The sequence below is a fragment of the Myodes glareolus genome, chromosome 9 (genome assembly GCF_982192425.1).
Source record: "Myodes glareolus chromosome 9, mMyoGla1.1, whole genome shotgun sequence".
NCBI classification, from domain to species: Eukaryota; Metazoa; Chordata; class Mammalia; order Rodentia; family Cricetidae; genus Myodes; species Myodes glareolus.
This window is the reverse complement of record NC_142034.1, coordinates 21,732,180-21,753,131: the sequence shown is the minus strand read 5'-3', so window position 1 is coordinate 21,753,131 and position 20,952 is coordinate 21,732,180. Positions and strand designations below refer to the sequence as shown.

General features: G+C 44.7%; 1 protein-coding gene across 5 annotated transcripts in view; it reads right to left on the bottom strand.

Moving 5' to 3' along the window:
* Nucleotides 1–7,364, bottom strand: part of Stat3 (signal transducer and activator of transcription 3) — a 55,717-nt gene extending 48,353 nt beyond the window's left edge. For 3 of the 5 annotated variants that reach the window (XM_048450678.3, XM_048450677.3, XM_048450679.3), the window contains exon 1: nucleotides 7,164–7,300. The gene's annotated coding sequence lies outside the window, so the exon portion shown is untranslated. Of the gene's footprint in view, nucleotides 1–785; nucleotides 974–7,163 lie in introns of those variants that run through there. The other 2 variants (XM_048450675.3, XM_048450676.3) reach the window with 2 other exon arrangements.
* Nucleotides 7,365–20,952: the final 13,588 nt, after the last annotated feature.

The following is a 20,952-nucleotide window of genomic DNA, read 5'->3' as shown; positions in this document are numbered from 1 at the left end:
GTGGCTTTTACAAAGGCTTTAGGGTCACAGCAAAACTGAGCGGAGTACAGCACTCCCAGTACCTCCTGGCTGGGCCACAAGACCAGTGTCCCCCACTGTAGACACTTTGAGAAAGGAATCTCTTCATGGCTCCATGACCCTGAGAACCTTCCATGCTGTCATCAGGGCTTGCCAGGGTCCCACACACAGAACATTCATCAGCGTCCTATACAGAGCCTATCTACAGGGTGCTTTTTCACATGTAATTAGGAATAAGATTAAGGAGGCTGAGGCAGGGGAATGCTGAGAGTCCTTTGGGCTAGAGAGTGAAACCTATTAAAATGAAATATCCATACACGCATATACATTTATATACTTGCATGCTACAGAATTCTTTAATTATCCCATTCCCTTTTATGCAGGAGTTTATTTTGATGAATGTGAAAGAATTTGTTTTTCCTACATAACTTGACAAAAAGAAGACCACAGCAAAAATGATTTGCCAGGGAAAGTCGTCCTTACATTAAATATTTATTGTGTCTAAACCACAAGTAGGAAAAAAAATTCAAAGGCTAACTATTTTAATGATAACTCACATTGTTTGGTTTACAGGAAAGGTAATTATACAGCTTGCATTTGTGTTTTGAGGTTTTTAGGACTTCATTGGGGTGGAAGGGGAAGGAAAGGGAAAAGTCTAATGCATTTAGAATCTGCCAGGAGAAAAGTAAAAGAAGAGCTTGCGAAAGGCAAAACAAAATCAGTATTAGATAAGGTGTGGGGAAACACACACTTCAGGAAGCTCTTACCTTAGCAGGTGCGGAGTCCAGACTCAAAGGCTCAGACTCTCATAGCGAGAGCAGGAGGTTGGGACCGCAAACTAATAAAATCAATCAGCCGTCGGGAAAGCAGGTGACTACACAGACGGGCAGGGTTTCCCTTCCCTAATCCCGATCAGTTTTCAGAAACGGCGTCTACAAAAACTACCCAAACATCCCCCTAATAATTAGCAGCCCTCCTCCACGATGAGGAAGCCATTATTTATGAGACGTTTTACTTTCTCTTTCAAGCACGGCTGACTTCCTCCTGCCCCACACTGGGCCGATGGGTTGGATGGGTAGGATGGGTCGCTGGTTCTTTCCTGTCCCCTCCAACCCAAAATTAAGGAGGTGAATGAATCTGGTTTGTACAGAAGCCAAGTCTTCCTTATCTGTAACGCCATTCTGAGCAGTTAGCGATCAAAGAAAAGTTACAATGACAGAAAAACAAAGCTTTGCCAGTTCAGTGATGGACATCCATGAACATCTGCACATCCATACACACCCTCACACATTGTGCACACACACACACACACACACACACACACGTACAGATGTGAAGAGAGACGGAGCAGCTGCATAGCACACAGCAAATCAACTTCTTAAAGGTCATTCATGTGTGTATCCACCTGGGTCCTCCTCCCGTCTTCCTCCCTGCAAACCAAATTCTACACTAGCGGACTCCAAATTCTGCACTAACTAATGTGGTGGCTCCTGCCTGTAGTCCCAGCTACACAGGATGCTGAAGCAGGATCTTCATATCTTTTTAAAATATAAATATAAAAGAAAATTTAAAAGCTGACCCATTTTCCTCATCTAATTCAAAACAGGGCTCCTCCTATTAGCTAGCTTCTTTCTTAAAAAAAAAAAAAAATTCTACCCTAACCACTCTTCTACCCTTCAGCTATTCAATAGAGAGGCAGAGGCAGGCAGAAAATCTCTGTGAGTTCGGTCCACACAGTGAGTTCCAGGGCTGCCACCATCAGAGCTACATACTGAGATCCTGTCTCCAAATAAACAAATAAATATATTTTAAAAAAACAAATTAAAAATTTCAAATTTTTATGGTACAGGAGACTGAACCCAGAGCTCTGTGCATGGCAGGTATGTGCTCTACCACTGAGCTATATCTCTGGCCCTTTTTTCAAAAATCTAAGACAGAATGCCAGCAAGTTCCAGGCCTTCAGCATTGCTGGGGCTACAGGTGTGTATACCTATGTGCACACACACACCATGTGACAGGTATGAACTTCAGTGGACTGCTTGTGGAAATCGGTTCTCACTTTCTACCACATTAGGTTCCGGGAATGGTGGTCAGGCTTGGTGTCAAGCGCCTTTACCCACAGAGCCAGGCCACCGGCAACACTCACCGGCCACTGCCCATTTCTCAAGACAGTGTCTCACCCAGCCCAGGCTAGCCTCATACTCCCACTGTAGTCTGAGATGACCTTAAACTCTGAGCTTCTGTCTCCACCTCCCAAGTGTTGGGATTTACAGGAGTGTGCCACTATATCGGGCTTACTCAGTCTTAGGGATGGAAGTCAGTTATATGCATGAGAGACACATTCGAACAACTCAGCCATGTTCCTAGCCTCTAGCAGTACTTCTTGTAGGAAGAGAAACTCCAAGGGACTATTACTGAGTGGTGATCATCTTTTTATGTGTCGACTATTACTTAAAATAAATGGAGTGGAAGCATAGACCTTTGAAGGTGCAAAGAGGTTTACCATAAGGGCCTCTGTGTAACAGGAATTGACAGTTTGCCATGTCTATATCTTTATGTGAAAGGCTCCGTCTCCTCTCCCACAGTGTAAATCCCCGTCCCTATTCATTGAGTTTATTTCCCAGTAGATCAAAATCTCCCGATTACTCTTTCTTTCCTCCCGGTCACTAATGGGACCATGAATCATAACTTGCCCGACTTTGTAGCTAGAGAGAGAATGCAGATTTTAACAATAATAATTAAAAGTATTTGAATATTAGCTATGTGCTAGGCACTATGCAAAACACCTTATAACAATTATCTTCTTAATCTTCACATCTACTGTGTGAGTGGGCCTAGTGGGCAGTTTGTGAACAAAGAAACTGAAACTAGACAAGTTAAAGAACCCAGCCTAAGGACAAAGAGGGAGCCTGGCCTCACAGCAATCTTTAAAAAGCCCCCGCAACTGTATGTGTCAAAACCCTCAAGCACATTACCCAAGTGTTCCCAGTTCAGAGAGCTCAAAATGTTAGTTTCTTGACTGATGCAATTAAAAGGTCAAAGGTCAGATAAATTGCTCAGTGGTTAGTAAAGTCATTCATTTACCACAGAGAGAGCTAGCAGGAAGAAAAGCCAGGGTCTAATCATCATTTTCTTCTGGGGATAGATTTGCTGTCCATAGTATTTTGTTGAGCTGTTAAAATGATTTTCAATAAATAGATCCAAGATAAATGGGTAAACTTAAAAAAGTGTCTAGAGAAGCACACATTCAACTATTAGCAGGAAGACAAGCTTAGCTTTTTACAACAGCGTAAATTACTTTTATGAAAAGAACACAACTTACTGGAAGGACATTTCAAGGCAAAGGAGCAAGAGGTGTGGCTCTGTGGCCCCTCCCTCTGCTTCCTTCTCCTGGATTAAGAGCTTCCACTTATAGCCCCTGAACACACGGTGCTGTTTTAAGCTCTGCACTCTTCCACCTTGTATGCACCTGTTTCCTGCTCTGCAAAAGTTCCTATTCACCTCCCAGGTACTCAGGCGGTCTCCTGTACCCTCACCCCTGAAGAGAACGAACCTCTCTTTTCTTGGACCTTACTAAGACCTTAGACACTTGGGACACTTGCTATGGACCAGTATGATGTAAACATCTTAATGAATTTGCTTCGTTTTGAGACAGGGTCTCCCTGTATAGTTCAAGCCAACCCAGAACTCGCAATGCCCCTGCCTCAGCCTCCTAACTACTGGGATTATAGGCATGTGCCACCCGGCCTGTCTCTCATCTTTCTTTTTTTTAACAGATAAGAAAACTGAGGCTCAGATTCTGACTGGGAAGCAGCCAACCCAAGATCCAAACCCAGATTTCTTTGCCTCTGCAGCTTAATCTTAAACCACTGTTCAGTCCTGAGTCTACACTACAGTAATACACGCCCTGGTCCCCATGGGGGAGGGGGGCACAAAAAACTATTACCCACTGCTTCTTAAACTGCATAATAACTGGGGTGAGATTTTGAATATTCATTATCCTCGGACCCTGCCTAGCTTTGATTTTTTTTGTTGTTGTTGTTGGTGGTGCTTTGATCTTGTTTGGTTCATTAACATACTGTTCTCTACGTATGTTCTCTATGTAGCCCTGGCTGGCTGGGACTCAATTTGTAGCCTTAGCTAGCCTCGAACTTGCAGCAATCCTTCTGCCTCTGTGGGAGTGCTTTTTCTTGAAACAGGGTTTTGTTACGAATGTAGCCTCCAACTAGCTATGCAGAACAAACTGGCCTTATATTAGTAATGGTCCTTTAAACAATAGTTTAGTCCTTTAAATAATAGTCCTTTAAACAAATTATTTCTATGAATTTACCACTAAATATAATCTGGTCATTCCAACTATTTATATCACACTAAGGCAAGGCTTTCAAGCAGGACATTCTTTTCACCACCAAAGACATCAAGGCAACAACATCATCCTACTGGATCTCATTGAGGCTGATCCACAACACTGCTCCCAATGTCCTGCAAGTACTCTTTAGATGAGTTTTTTAAAAAAGACCTGAAAGCTTCGCTAGAACTTTAAAATACAAATGACACAAAAATGTGTTCCATGGTAGAACACTTGCTTAGCAAGATGAGTTCCATCCCAACAGTATGAGAGAGAAGGGAAGGGAGGGGGAGGGAGAGAAAGTAGGGAGGAAGGGAGACACAGGTGTGATGCCTTACTCTCTTTGAGGACATTAACTTGCGGCATTACATGATGAAGCATTTATCAAGTTGCCCCAACAGACTGCACATTCTCAAAACAAGACATACCCTATGTTCCTTGGCAGTTTCCACAAAGAGAGTACATATCCACTGAGCTGTATGCCATCTCTCAGAAAGCATCAGGAAGAAACTGCTGGCTTGAGCATCTCAAATGGTGTTCACCACTTCTGCCCTTCCCACATTTGAATGTCAAGACAAACAAAAGCCAAAAGGAAAGAACTCTCTGCAGACAGAAATGACCACTGACCACAAGACTCTGTCTTAAATGTCACTGAGGTCACAGCTACCCTTTACCTAAAATTTGCCTAAACATCTCCCATCAATAAATAGCTTAAGTTTGATAGTAAATTATGATAACAAGAAAAAAAATTACTTTTCAAGTAAGACACAGAACAGGGCTGGTCAGTGGTGGTGCACGTTTTTATCCCAGCACTCAGGAGGCAGAGGCAGGTAGATCTCTGTGAGTTCCAGGCCAGCCTGGTCTACAAAACAAGTTCCAGGACAGCCAGATCAACACAGAGAAACCCTGTCTCAAAAACAAACAACAAAAAGACACAGAACAGTAAGTTAGCTGGCAGTCACTAGTACTTCCAACGCTGTGACACACTATGCCTTGGGCAAGTGTCTTGTCCTTTTGGCCTCAATTTCCTTATCTACAAAAAGAGGCTAAGGTTCTGTGACTAACCTACCTCCCAGGCCCTTTGAAGGTCCTCACGCTGCGGATTATTTCTAAGTGGTTATTCGTCCCCAATGAACTACATATGAAAATAAAAGATTCATGAATCTGCTGCTAATGGTTCTCTGTGGCGAGTGTACTAACAGATTACAAACAAACCACTCCGACTTTTTCATTTTTATTATTCCAGACTTTCTTCCAGAAGCCCTGGGTTCGATTCCCAGAACCCACATGTTGTCATCTATCTGTAACTCTAGTTCCAAGGGGATCTGATGTCTTCTGGCCTCCTTGGACATTGGACACACATGGTACACAGACATACATACAGGCAAAATACATATGCACATAAAATAAAGAGAAATAAACTCTGAAAAAAAATTCCACTAGTGTTCTGGTCTGGCACATACAATAATGAAACAGAAATGCTGCCTCAAGGAACATGGGCATTATTTAATATAAAAACATAAATATGGCTGGCTCAAGACATATAGTCTAATCCCACATAGATGGAGATGATTTAACGTTTTGATAAACTCAAATCCATGCTTTACCCGACAGTCCAATATTCACAGTGCATACACAGACTAAATAAGTCCTTTAGTACAGAAAACAGCAGGTGTAGACTACATACATTTTGAGTAAGAAAAAATGACTAACCACTGACTGTAGCAACACACATATCAATTGGTACAACAGAGTGATGTGGACAAGTTATGGAAAAAGGGACTTGAGTGACTGTCTGAACTTGCTAACTTGCTTACTTAGAGTCACACACACATCCCAACAGGTAAAGTTTACACGCGGAACTCAGTCAAGGCCAACCAGTCTTTGTTTCTCTATCTTCTGCATTTACCCAAGAGCTTGGCTCTGAGACAGAAAACTCCCACTCTTGATTGGCTCATTCTGTCCTATGCAATTAAGCAACACCACAATCCAGTAAACGCAATGGCTCAATTATTTATTGTCTAGTCGAGTTTACCAGGTGTTTATGAGAGAACAATGTCAAAGAGGAAAGAGGTTTGTTGCTCTTTAGAGCTGGTTTGACCAGGGATTTATTTTAAATTAAAAAAAAAATGTTTTTTAACAAGGTGTGGGGAAGCATAGTTTAACATAGTGGTGGGTGAAAATTTAGAAAGAACACGTTTGTCAATTTCCTATAGGAAATATGATTCTTATGAAAAAATCGTAGCCACAACTAGCCAGCCCAAGAGGCTGTGGGGGGAACACCAGTCCCCACCTCCTAAGGGGTCCAGCTGGCTACTGAAGGAGCAGAAGCGGGGCAAGGCGAAGAAAGTGGCTCAGCACCAGCCGCCAGGCCCAGCACGGGGGCGGGAAGGAGGCTCTTTCCAACTCCTCCACCCCAATGATCTCCGCCAGCATGACAGTGGCTCTGGTGGCCCTGAAAGTCCCCAGCCTCCGGGAGCAGGCATTGGAGGGCCGTAGTTGACTTCTGTCACCCTCAGCCTAGAATGCCCTCGCTCCGCGATTCTACCCCCGGAATCTCCCTCCGCATCTCCCCCTCGAAACTTCCAGCGCCGCTTCCCTTCCCAGGCCGGCTCCTGTCATCAGTGGAGCAGTCCCTCCGGGGTGACCCTCTGTGTCTCCACCTATCCTCTCGCCTCCCTTAAAGTGTTCCATTCACAGCTCTAAGCACCCCTAAAGCCGCAAGGGCGCGACGCCCCGCGGTGTCCCCCAGCTGGCATGCCGTCGGGGAGGTGGCCCCACCCTGCACCCCCTTCACCTGTCTCCCGGGCTGAGGCCCGACTGGCCGGGCTGCGCTGACTCCAGGTGCGAGCAGCTGGGCTCCCGAGGGCCGCCTGGCCTCTCCTAGCCGACGCGATCAGGCGACACACCGAGCCGGGTTGTGCCTCAGCGATCCGGTTAGGGCTCGTTCCCTCCGCCGCGACGTCGGAACCCCAGGCTCCCCCTCCCTGTCTACACTGCAGCTCCGGAAACCGCTGAATTACAACCCCTCCAGCCAATCCCCACCCATCTCCCAACTGGCCAAGACACGCCTCCTTGCATAATTAAAGAACGACCCGCTCGCTAGGCCACCCCGAGGCCTCGGGGCGAGAGCTGTTCTACCGAGGCCCCGCCCATCGACCAATGAGAAACGCCTCTAGAAGAGAAGGTGGGGTCGAGAGACGTCTGGACACGCCTCCCTGCGCGGGCTGTTCCGAGAGCTTCGTGTTCCTCCCGCCGCGGTCAGGGGAAGAGCGGAGGCCTAGCTCACAAAAGCCCGGGGGGAGGGAGGAGACATTAGTGGAATGTCCTGCTGAAAACTCAGCTGAGTTCCTGGCAGTGCGTGACGTCAAGACACTTTAAATGCCCTGATACGGCTCGCCTCTGCCCGCTCTCCCTTTTCCCGGCCCTTGGCACCACGTGGGGGCGAGATTGTGAGACTCTTACCACGTGGGAATCAGCCAGTTAGGCAGTCTCCGAGTATCATCCCACATATGCATTTGGGTTTCTGGGGACATCAAAAAAGTACATGGGCGACTCTTGACTGCTCTGAACTTCAATGTCTGCGTGAGTCTGGACATATACCCGGAAATATGACGTGGAAATAGAGTAATTACTAGATTGCGTGGGGGAGAATCGTGGATATAGCCCAGTGCTGTGTTCCATCGCTTCAAGCATGAAACTCAAAAGGAAGACTTCTTGGTCAGTTCACAGAAATGCAGAAAGCATACTCATGACAGCTGACATGAATACAGTATTTGCCATTTCCCATTCCCACGTGTCTGAGTTTTGTGTTGTGGCTTTTTGCTTTTGTTTTTGTTTTTCTCATTACTTTGTTATACTGCCTCTTAAAATAGTTCAACAGAGTTTTGATCAATTTGTTTCCTTTAAGAGATACTGATTTTAGGGGCTGGAGGGATTCCTCAGCACGGGCTGGTCTTAGAGAATTCAGAATTTAAGTCCCAGCACCCACATGGTGGCTCTCAACCATCTGTAACTCCAGACCCAAAGAATGTGAGGCTCTTCTCAGACCTCTGCTGGCACCAAGGACACGCGTGTTGCACAAGCATGCATGCAGACAAATCCACACACGTTAAATAATTTTTAAGTTAGGTACTGATTTTTAAAACTGAAACTAACACACACAGAGAAGGCCCATAAAATATTCTTCTTCCCTTCTGATGGTTTTAGGACTCACTGTTATCATTAACTAGTCTTTTACCATTAAGCATAAAAGTCCAATTGGGAGAAATAGTTATGAGACATTCTTCCATCACTGCTTAAGACTGAGGAGGTAGGTCTTAGGTCATCTAGCCTTTTCTGAGTTCTTGAAAAATATCTGACTTCTTTCCCATCGTGTCTGTAGGGTGTGTAATTTTACTGAGTTGAAACTGGCAGTTCATGGTATGTGGATATGCTTTGCTTTATGGAATAGAGGATAAACTTTGCATTGTGTGGTGATTTGTATGTGCATGTGAGGATGCAGACTTACAAGTACATCAGTAGTGTTTGTGTTGCCTGTATTTAACACAAAGAGGGATAAGATAAAATCTTAAAAGGGCTAGTATCTCACCACACAGATAACCCCAATGACATTTCTTTCTTAAAACACAGCTCATACATACCCAAACAGTTCAGGAAGCTTGACATTTTTGTTTTCTTTGTTTTGGTTTGGTTTTTGTTTTGTTTTGTTTTTCGAGGCAGGGTTTCTCTGTAGCTTTGGAGCCTGTCCTGGAACTAGCTCTTGTAGACCAGGCTGGCCTCAAACTCACAGAGATCTGCCTGCCTCTGCCTCCCGAGTGCTGGAGTTAAAGGTGTGCGCTACCACTGCCTGGCTTGGTTTTTTGAGACAGGATCTCTGAGATTTTTCCAGCTTCTATCTCCTGAATGCACTGAGATTTCAGACACTCCGCACCACATCCCACCTAGGTTGAAATTTATTAATAAAATCTTCCTCCATCAGTCCTTTTCCCTAAAGATAGATGTGGTTATTAATTTCTGGTGAGAAAAAAAAATCAATGACTCTTAACCTTTCTTGGGTCGCTGATCCTTCTGCAAGACCGACAAAAGAGACTTTGGATTCTAGACCCCAGGAAATAGACAGCCTAAGCTTTTACTCACATCTACTAATGGCTTCCCAGATGCCTGAACCCTTTCCTCAGTCTCCAGACTGGGACCTCAGGTACCACGTCAGATCCATCTTTATGCATGTGTAATGTTTGGAACAGAAACCCAGGACTTCGAACATGCTAAGCACGTGTTCTGCCATTGAGCTACTTCCTCAGCTAATACCTATTTTCAAAGTAAGAAGTGGGGGCTGGAGAGATGGCTCAGAGAGGCCTGAGTTCAATTCCCAGCAACCACATGGTGGCTCACAACCATCTATGATGAAATCTGGTGCCCTCTTCTGGTATGCAGGTATACATGCAGGCAGAATGCTGTATACATAATAAATAAATAAATAAATAAATAAATAAATAAATAAATAAATAAATAAATAAATAAATACCAAAGAAGTGAGTGCCTCCGTGTAGGATCCCTAATGATGGACATGAATCTCCCACTGCCCAGGAGATCCACTCCAGTATGGAAACTGTTGTATTTACTTAGGGAAGTGTGGGGAGGGAGAGCACAAGCATTGATCATTGGTCTTCACGGCAGGATATCCCACATATCACCTAATCAGTTGACTGGCTCCCTGATACTGTAGTTTAGTGTTTGTTTAATGATTTCCTGCTGACAAAACACCTATATCCACTGCCTTTTGTTGTTGCTGTTTGTTTGTTTTAGGCAGGGTCTCTGTATGTAACTCAGATTAACCTACAGCTACAATCCTGACTCTGCTTCCCAAATGTTAGGATTACAGGTATGTCCCACCGTGCCCATCTCATTACCTCTTTTCTCTTCTTCTTCTTCCTCTTCCTCTTCCTCTTCCTCTTCCTCTTCTTCTTCTTCTTCTTCTTCTTCTTCTTCTTCTTCTTCTTCTTCTTTTTCATCAGTCATTTAGCAAATAGGAGAGGCCATATTATCCACTGATAAAACACTACAGTTGAAAGATAAACATTATGGCTTAAACTTATAAACCCAGTTGGGGGCTGGGGAGATAGCTCAGTTGGCAAAGCGCCTGCCATGCAAGTCTAAAGACTTGAACCCAGGTCCCTAGCACTCATGTCAAAAGCCAAGTGTGATCCTGACACCCCCGGAGGGTGGGGGGCGGCAGAGACTCATGGATACCCAGAGCTTGCTGGCCAGCCAGTCTAACCAATCAGTGAGTTCTTGATTCAGTAAGGGACCACTTCAAATGATAAGGTGGGGGCTTTCTAAATGACTTAGCAGGTAAAGACACTTGTCACCAAGCCTAACAACCTGAGTTTAATACCCAGGATCCCGACACATGATTGAAGAAGCAAACTGACCCCTCCAAGTTTTTCTCTGACCTTCCCAGATATGCTATGGTATATAGGCATATTCAAACACATGCACATAGATAGATAGATAGATAGATAGATAGATAGATAGATAGATAGATAGATAGATAGATTTTTTTTCGAAAGAAGGTGGAAGTCAGGTGTAGTATTGTCTGGGCACTTGGGAGGCAGAGGCAAGTAGATCTCTGATCTCTGTGAGTTTAAGGCCAGCTTGGTCTTTATAATGAGTTCCAGGATAGTGAGACCCTATCCCAAAAAGCATATGTTAGGAATTGATAATGAAGACACCAGTTGTCAACCTCTAGACATATACACATACATTTGAAAAAGGAAACTAAAATGGAGACAGATGGGATAGTAAAGCCTCAGATTCCATCTGCTCAGGAAGATATGGCAGGAGAATCAGGAGTTTTAGGTCAGTCAGGCTAACAGCAAGACCTCATCATGAAAACACACATACACAAATAAACTTGTAGTGATCATTTAGAATACCAGCACTTGAGAGAGTGAAGCAGGAGGATCCCTGCAGGTCTGATACCATCTTGATCTAATACTGAGTTCCAAGTCAGTTAGGGTTGAACAATGAGATCCTGTTGTAGTAACATTTAGCTTGCCTTTTTTTAAAAAAAGATTTATTTATTTATTATGTATACAACAATCCTTCCATGTATGCTTGCATGCCAGAAGAGGGCACCAGATCTCATTATAGATGGCTGTGGGCCACCATCTGGTTGCTGGGAATTGAACTCAGGACCTCTGGAAGAACAGTCAGTGCTCTTAACCTGTGAGCCATCTCTCCAGCCCCCTTAGCTTGCCTTTTAATAAATTAAAGCTTGCCTAAAGATCAGAGAGTAAAACAGCCCCACTGATCAGCTTACAGACCAAGCAGTGGTAACCCACCTTTAATCCCAGTAACCACACTAATTTGCCACAGAAACCGGGCAGTAGTGGTGCATGCCTTTAATCCCAGCCCTAGAGAGGAATATAAGACAGGAGAAGACAGCCCCCTTTCAGTCTCATTCTGAGATTCCTGGAGGCAGGATCTCCATTTCGGACTGAGGGAGAGTTAAGAGCCAGTAACTGGCTGGTTTGCTTTTCTGACCTTTAGGTTGAACCCCAGAATCTGACTCTGGGTTTTTGTTAATCGTGCTACATCTTGTCTCAAAAAAAAAAAATAGTCAAAACAAAATTCTGGAAATGGTGACGACTGACATCTATAACCCAGCGCCTAAGAGGATATGAGGACATAGCTTTAGAACAGCTTTGAGCTTCGAAGTTTGAGGCCAGCCTGGGCTATATTGTGAGTTCTAGATCAATCTGAACTACAGATAAGACCCCACCTTAAAACAAAAAAGGACCAGGTGTGCCCAACGTTAAGACAGATATCTGTGAATTCAAGGCCAGCCTAATTTATGTAGAGTTCCAAGACAGTCAGGGCTACATAGTGAAGATCCTATCTCAAAAAAAATAATAAATAAATAAATAAATACTTTTTTTAAAAAAAAAGGAGGAGTAAGTTTGATCTCCAGCACTGGGATGAACACACACACACACACACACACACACACACACACACACAGAGGTGTGGGGGGCACACTGAATAGTCAGGTCAAAGCCTGAGTGACTTAGCGGTATGCCAGCTGCCACAGTTCTGTATCCTGCAGCCCCGCACCATCTGACCACTCCAGTCCTGCCTTCCTGAAGTAGACCCTCCGTCACCTCACATCCTCACCTGATCCCATCGTCTGCTCCATCTTTACAACACTGTTCAAGCCCAGCACAGAAGTTAGCATATGGCTGTATTCCCAGCACTTGTAAGCTGAGGCAAGAAGATTGGTTGATGCTAGCTTGGTCTAGTTGGCTTATTTCATTTTTAAAAAAAAAAAAAATCTCTGTTGAGACCTGCCCCTGGCCTTTCTCCGCGTCTCCATGGAAGCCTCTTGTCTAAAGGCCATAGTTCCTTTCAGTACACTGCTTTGCCACAAGACCAGTCCCCCTCACTCTGGCCTGTCCTCCTCTGCTGCCATGGACTTCATCCTAAAAGTTAAATAAACCAATATCCAATATGTCACTTCCGGCTTAAAAGGCTTCCCATTCTCTAATAAACTTACAGAAGAAGCAAAAGCCAACAACAACAAAAAAGGGACTTCAGCTCTCTGGGCTTGGACCTACATCACAGAGACATGGCTAAACACACTGAAAGGCCAGCATGGTCATTAAACGCCAGGCCCATTTCCAGGCGGTGGTGATGCATGCCTTTAATCCCAGCACTCGGAAGGCAGAGGCAGGTGTGGATCTCTGTGAGTTCAAGGCCAGCCTGGTCTACAAGAGCTAGTTCCAGAACAGGCTCCAAAGCTACAGAGAAATGCTGAAAAAAAAACAAAACAACAACAACAAAAAAACCTGCCAGGCCCATTATAGTGCCTCCCTTCAGAAGATAGTGAAGAAAACTGTAACCCACCAGCACACCAAATATACTTGTTTCTTCTGTAGCAAAACCAACATGCAGAGATGGGCTATGGGCACTGCAGTTCCCCTGTAAGAACAGTGTTGGTGGGACCACTACCCACAGCATCTATCTCTTCCATCGTCACAGTCCAGTCGGCCACCAGAGGACTCACAGGATTGAAAGACCAGCGGAAATGTTCCCAGTTCCCATACTTGTCTTGCAATAAAGGGTTAATCTCTACCACTAACAAAAATCAGAGTTTAATGTAAATGAATGACCAACCACCCAACACAGAGCCAGGCATACAGCAGGTGCTCAATCTATGCTCCTTCTTTCCTCTTGATTTGACAGGCTGATCTGAACTCCAGCCTCTCCCATGTCTCCAAAGTTTGAGAACTGAACTGGTGTTCTTCGTCTTGAATGGGTCAGGTCCCCTGTAACTTTGTGTCTTCCTGGCTTTCAGTTCGAATGCCTACTCCCACACCTGTTAAGGAATACTATTTTCAGGTGTGAGTGATTTTTATTTGTTTAACTCTGTGAAACTGTGTTACTGTGCCTGTCTAAAACACTGATGGTCCTAATAAAGAGCTGACCGGCCAATAGCGAGGCCGGAACAAAGAGGAGAGGATGCTAAGGGTTAGCCACTCAGCCACGGAATAAGAAAGACATACAGAAGAGAAAGATAAAAGCCCAGAGGGAAAAGGTAGACAGGATAAGATAAGACAAGCCAGCAAGAAACAAGCCAAGCTAAGACCAGGCATTCATAACTAAGAATAAGCCTCCATGTGATTTATTTGGGAGCTGGGTGGTGGGCCCCTCAAAAAGCCAAAAGAGTAAAGCATCACACAACACACATCCTATGAGAAAACTGATTCTTTTAAGAATCACCTCCTCCGGGTTTTTCTAGATATTCTCAGCAAAGTTAATCTCTTCTACTAGACTGCTTTCACAGGCCTCTCCCCCATATACAATAACACTCAGCACCTTGGACTGCGGCAAATCAATTTGTTAGCCTACTTCCTTGTAAGAAAAATTAATGATTAAATAATGAATTACTGTATAAAGATATTAATATTATAAATAATATTATGAATTTATAATTTTATAAATTATAAATTATTTTATAAAATTATAAATTAATTTATTTATTTATAAGTAATTTCTATGTTCCAAAAACTATACCAGACATCTAACCCAGTGAGGAAGATTTATAATTCTCATCTTGGGGATAGAGGGTGTGACAGAGTCTTGTTACGTAGCTCTAGTTAACCTAAAATAAACTAAAACAGACCAGGCTGGCCTCAAACTTGCAACGATCCTCTTTCCTCTGCCTCCCGTGTACTGGGATTAGAGGTATGAGCTACAATGCCTAGATTCTTTTTTTCCTCCTGAGATAAGTGTCTCATATAGCCCAGGCTTGCCTCCAACTTACTTTGCAGCTAAGGCTGGGTCTCCTGATTCTCTTACCTCTGCCCCTCAAGTAGGAAGATTACAGATGTACAGTTCTCTCACCGCAGAGAGCATTTAGAAGGTAAGCGACTGCCCTGGTGTGGTGAAGTTTGCCTTCAGCCCTGCCACATGGGGGAGTCACAAAAGCAGCAACAAAAGAAAAGGGGGGGGGAGAAGGATTGGATGTGATGTGGCACACCTGTCATTGTCACTCCATAACCAGCACTCACAGGTGGAAGCTGGCCAGAGGATAGCAAGAGTTCATGGAAAGTTCAAGGCCAGCCTGGGCTACCTGAGCCTTTATTTCTGCAAACTCCTACGATTTCCCCACCTACAAGTAGTCTACATAACCAATGTAATTCCACTCTCTGCAGGACTTGTTTTATTTTTTTCATAATTTATTTTTATTTTGCAGCTGGGTGGCGGTGGCACACACCTTTAATTCCAGTGCTTGGGAGGCAGAGGCAGGAAGATCTCAGTGAGTTCAAAGCCAGCCTGGTCTACAAAGCAAGTTCCAGGACAGCTAGCAATGTTATACAGAGAAACCCTGCCTTTAAAAACCAATAATAAAAATAATAATTTATTATTATTCACCTGCATGTATGTCTGAGGGCATCAGAAGGCCTGGAACTGGAGTTACGGACAGGCATGAGCTGTCGTGTGAGTGCTGGGAATTGAACCCAGGTCCCCTGGAAGGGCATCCAGTGTTCTTAACCACTAAGCCATCTCTCCAGCCCCAGGACTGGTTTTATTTTTTCTGGTTCTCTGAGACAGAGTCTCATGTGGCCCTGGACAGCCTGGAACTTAAAATGACCTCAAGTTTTTGACTCTCCCGTCCCCATCTCTGAGCGTTGTGATTACATGTATATACCACCACACCCAGCAGAATAACTCACTTCTCCCTAATACAAAGACAAGAAAATGAGGTTGTGTGCCTTCGCCTTCTGAGGTTATATGGCTTCCACCGGATTCTGGCTTGAACAGTCACCCTTGGAAACCTGTCACCGTGTTGTGTGGCAGCCCAAGCTCCTGAAGAAGCTATGTGAAGGGTTCTGACTGAAAACCTACCTAACGCTCAGCTGAAAGCAAGCATAGCTGGAATGCCAGCAGCCGCTGGGGAGTCCAGAGCCCAGCTTTTACGCCATCCTAATAGAGGCCACAGAGACTACAGAATTGTTATCTAGGCCTACCTAGACAGCAGAACCTAGCAAAATTAACTGCCATTGCTTTGAATGACCCAATTTAGGAATGGGGGCTGGAGAGCTAGTGAAGAGCACTCAGTGGGGGTCTGGAATAGCGACACCACACCATGAATCCCAACACTTAGCCAGACGCCAGGGGTGTCTCTGTGAGGTCAAGTCCAGCCTGATTGACACAGCAAGTTTCAGACCAGCCAGAGCTACACAGTGACATTCCATCCCCAAAAAAACAAATAAATAAATCTTTAAAAATATGTATGGGTATGTGTGTGTGTTTGTGGCAACCAAATGCAGATTTTTTTTTTTTCTGGGAGTAACCAGTGTTTGTAACCCCTGAGCCACCTCTCCAGCCCAATTTCTTTTAATTTAAAAAAAAAAAAGGTAATAAATTTAGGGAGGATTCATCACATGGCAACAGGTAGCCAAGTTAGGTGGGGGTTTTTTGTTTTTGTTTGTTTGTTTTTCCGCTTGTTACCTGGAAGATTCAGGAACTGTAGGCCAGCTCAAGAACTGAAACTCATCCAACTTTGTAAGGTTCTAGAAACATTTGCTCTCTGTTCCCTGGAGGAGGTCTTCTTGATCCCTAAGTAAAAAGGAAGCCTGGTAAAGGCGAGATTTGGAGACGAGCCTTGAAGATGCCGTGCTGATCAAATAGGACAAGAACAGCCTGGCAGATGCTGGGATTCTCAAGTGTCTCCGGCACAGAAAGACTCAGGACTGCCTGGGCCTCACCCTTAGCGTCACAAAAACCGGCAGGTCTATTTGTTGAGACCGTCTCAGACTCTCCTGCTAAACAGTGCCCAGGCATTCACATTGGAGCATCTCTCTTTCCTCCTGTCTAGACAATGGTCCTCCCTTTCAGTACCAAGGCCGAGGTTCTTTCCTATATTGCTTAAAACATTATTCATACCCGGTCATTCTGTTCCTGCAGTGACTTCCTGGAGGGCCCTAGGACAGAAAGAGTGTTCTTCATCTTGCCCTTCAAAACCTTGCTCACTGCCAGTCTCCCTGCTACCCACTGGATTCCAGCCAGGACGTTTCCCAGTTCTGGACCTCTGCAGATGCTCTTCCTGTCCCTTCCCTGGCTTTGGCATAGCTAGTTCCTCAGCTATGTTTCTATTTTATTTTCTATTTTACTCAGATGGGCCTTCCATAAAGCTGCTTCCCACCTCCTCTTCTCTTTCTCTCTGTCCCGCCTCCTGTGAACTCCCCACAGTTCTTCTATATCTGTTCAGTCTTATCTGTCTCTTCATCGTACCGGTAGTTCCAGGGAGGTGGATGTCTGTTTCTTTGTCTCCATAGTGCCAGGCATAAGGCACATCATATGTCTTGTGCTTGATAACTAGGGGGATGAGGGCTAGGGATGTAGCTCAGTGGGTAAAAATGCTTGCTAGGTTTGATCCTCATCATCACATCAAACTGGTGTATGGCTCACACCTGTTAGCCCAGTGTTTAAGAGGTAAGAGTCAGGAAGATCTGGAGTTCAAGGTCATCTTTGACTATTTGGCGAGTTCAAAGCTAGCCCAGGAGACATTAAAAAAAAAAAGTGAGAGGCTAGAGAAATGGCTCTGTGATTAAGAGCACCATACTGCTCTTGCAGAGTTCTCAAGTTGGGCTCCTAACCTCCAGGTCACCATACCATAACTGGATGTAACTCCAGCTCCAAGAGATCTGACGCCCTCTTCTGGCCTCTGCAGGTGCCTGCATTCATGCACATATTCACACGCAGACATATACGTGTACATAATTAAAAACTAATAAAATAAATATTCCAATGAAAGAATGGGCACAGTGGTGCTTGCCTTGAATCCTGGCACAGATCACTGTGACTCTGAGGCCAGCCTGCTCTATGTGCAGAGTTCAGGCCAGCCAGAGCTGCACAGTGAAACCCTGTCCTCCTCCCCCAACCCCTTCAAGAAAGAATGAACAGCTGGATGAGCTGCTGGTCTCAGTCCTCACCTCCCTTCTGACTTTACCTTGTTTCCTCCCAGCTGTCTGTCTCTGAAGATGCTTTCTCTCTCCTGTCTTGGACCCTGCTATTTCCTAAAGTTGCCTCCATTCCACCATTACCCCTTTGCCCTTAGCGCACTTACTCCAAAGCGGCTTCTGCCTTCTCTTATCTATAGGACAGGACCCTAGCAGGCACTGGGAGCCTCATTATCAGAGTTGATATCGTCTCTAGAATTTGATTTTTTGTTATAGCATCCCACACTGTTAGTCATCTACCCCTTCCCTCTGAGACATCCCTTCAACCCTTGACCAGCACAGCAGTCAGCGGAAGCAGTTGCATGAGCTTCAGCGTTGATGTGAGAGAGAGAGAGAGAGACTAGGTTTGAATCTAGGCTCGTACACACAATACTCTGTTCCTTAACCTCTCTCAAGTTTTGACACCCTCGTCAGAAGAGAGACTATAATACTTCTACCTTTAGTTAACTTGTGTTGTTTCTGTGCTGACCTAAGACATCATTTTTCTGTTGGGAGAGTGTTTACCTAGCGCACCTGCATCCTTAGGTTCTATTCCCATCACCTCATAAGCCACGTATGGTGGTCCATGTCAACAATCTTAGCACCTAGGCGTTGGAGGCAGAAAGATCAGGAGTTCAAGATCATTCCAAGCTATTTATCAAGTTCAAGTCCAGCCTTGTATGGGGGGGGGATCCTATCTGAAACAAACAAATGAAAATCATAATTTTTAAAGGAGGGCTTAAGAGAGCAGAGCTCCCCCAAAGATGAATAGACTGCCTAACAAACCCCAAAACCAAGCATGAGAAGCCCTCTTATGAGTTATAGGTCAGAGGAGTCCAAAAGACTCCCAAAATATTATAGGCTATTGCTGTTGTCCTTGATTTCTTCCCAGAGGTTGAGAGTAAGTCCCTTTGGCTGCAGATACCATGTACTTCAGACAGCACCTGGAAGATCTGAGATGGATCCGACCTAAAAGGCTCCACCCTGAGAACTATGTTTTATGGTACCAGAAGTCACCATGAAAGCTTCCAAGGGAGAATAGCAACCAACAGTCCTAATCCAGATATGACACCTACCAACTACAGTCACCACCAGCCTGGCACCATTAACCCTAAAGGTGTAATAATGGCACCCATATCTTGGTGGTCACCAACAGCTCTCATTAGACTTAAGGCCCACTCAACAAGAAAGAAAGAAATCGCTCCTGGAACCTCACCCAACACCATGCATTCTAAATATTTATCCTTATATCCACAGATAAGTGTAGTCCTTACCCTCAACAAAGAAACTTCTTGTTGCAACAGACCAAGACCATTACGGAAAGCTACAACCCATCCAAACATAGAGACCATGTGACAGTGTCGTACCCAGCCCCGACTGATCACCTATAATACAGCTCCTGCACCTAAGGTTTAGGGAACATCTCCGAAGAGAGGATAGAAACGTTGTAAGAGTCAGAGAAACGGTGTCTGCTGGGAAATTGTGGCTCCTAGAAATGTCAGGGAAGCCACAGCCGTGAAGTTTCAACAGCATGGCTGCCTAAAGAAGACCCGAACAAGGATAATATGCTAACATGGAGGGGGGAATTTCACAGGGCCCAAAGAACTACAAGCAACTAAGGAATGCTGAGAGTGAAAGAAGCATCTTCCCTAGGGAAAAGCACCCCCAGCTGATTATCCAGTACCAAGTAGTCAGCCCTGGAATCATAAGTCTACAGGTAACACCTTACAGATCGAGCAGGTTCTATGTATACATTTAGAAAATAAAGTACATCCCAGGAGGGGTGGCACACGCCTTTAATGCCAGCACTTGGGAGGCAGAGGCAGGTGGATCTCTGTGAGTTCGAGGCCAGCCTGGTTTACAGAGTGAGTTTCAGGATAGGCTCCAAAACTACAGAGAAACCCTGTCTTGAAAAAGAGAGAGGTGGGGGAGAGAGAGAGGGAGAAAAAAAAAAGCATATGCATATATGTGTGCATATGTTAAATATATGTCATATATACATATATGACAAAGAGAAAGAGGCCATCTGAATTTGAGAGAGAGCAAGGGGCAGGGTACATGGAAGGGGTTATTAGAGAGAGGAAAGTAGAAAATGATGTAATTATATTTGGTTTTTAAAAAAAGTTTAAAGGAAGGAGGGAAGGAGGAAACTGAGATTGGGTTCAAATTGCAAAACAAAGAGTTGGACAGTCATACCTTGGGAAAGACAATTCCAGGAACAGGAGTTTGAGGGACTCCACGAAAGTCCTGCCCTCTGCTTGTCATGGCTTGACTGAAAATAGAATCCAGTTCTAGACCGCCCACTCCAAACTGTCGGAGCCTGGCAGTTCACTGACCCAGACAGGACTTCACAACCATCCTTAACAGAACATCTGAGGACAGGAACAGGGTGTCTGCTCACAGACACGAAGACCTGGAGGGAAGGGGCAGGGCATTTCTGAGCAAAGGGCTTTACATCTACACCAGAACGGCCCAATTCTGAAAGAATCCTGCACCAGTAGGAAGGTGTCTTTGGTTTTCTATTGCAGTGAAGAGACACCACGACCAAGGCAATTTACAAAATAAAGCATTTAATTGGAGGCTTGTTTATAGTTTCAGGAGGTGCATCCATGATCAGTATGCCAGGAAACATGGCAACAGGCAATGGTGCTGAGCAGACACGAGAGCTTTAAGTCCTGACCTGAAAGTTGGAGGCAGAGAGTGAGAAAGGTCTGACTTGGGTGAATTTTTGAAACCTCACAGCCCACCCCCAATGACACACCTCCTCCACCAAGGCCACACCTCCTAATCCCTCCCAAACAGTTTCACCATCTAGGTGTCCTAGCATTCAAATATATGAGCCTATGAGGGCTCTTTTATTCAAACCACAGATGGCCTTCTCATTTCTGATTATGCCATGGGCTACTCACTTTTTAGAACTGTCATCTTCTAAAGGAGGGCTGTCCTCTCTTTATTTTCTTGACTGATCATTTGCTGGGCTGGCTGTCCCAGAACTTGCTCTGTAGACCAGGCTGAACTCAAACTCACAGAGATCTGTCTGCCTCTGCCTCCTGAGTGCTGGTGTTAAAGGCGTGCACA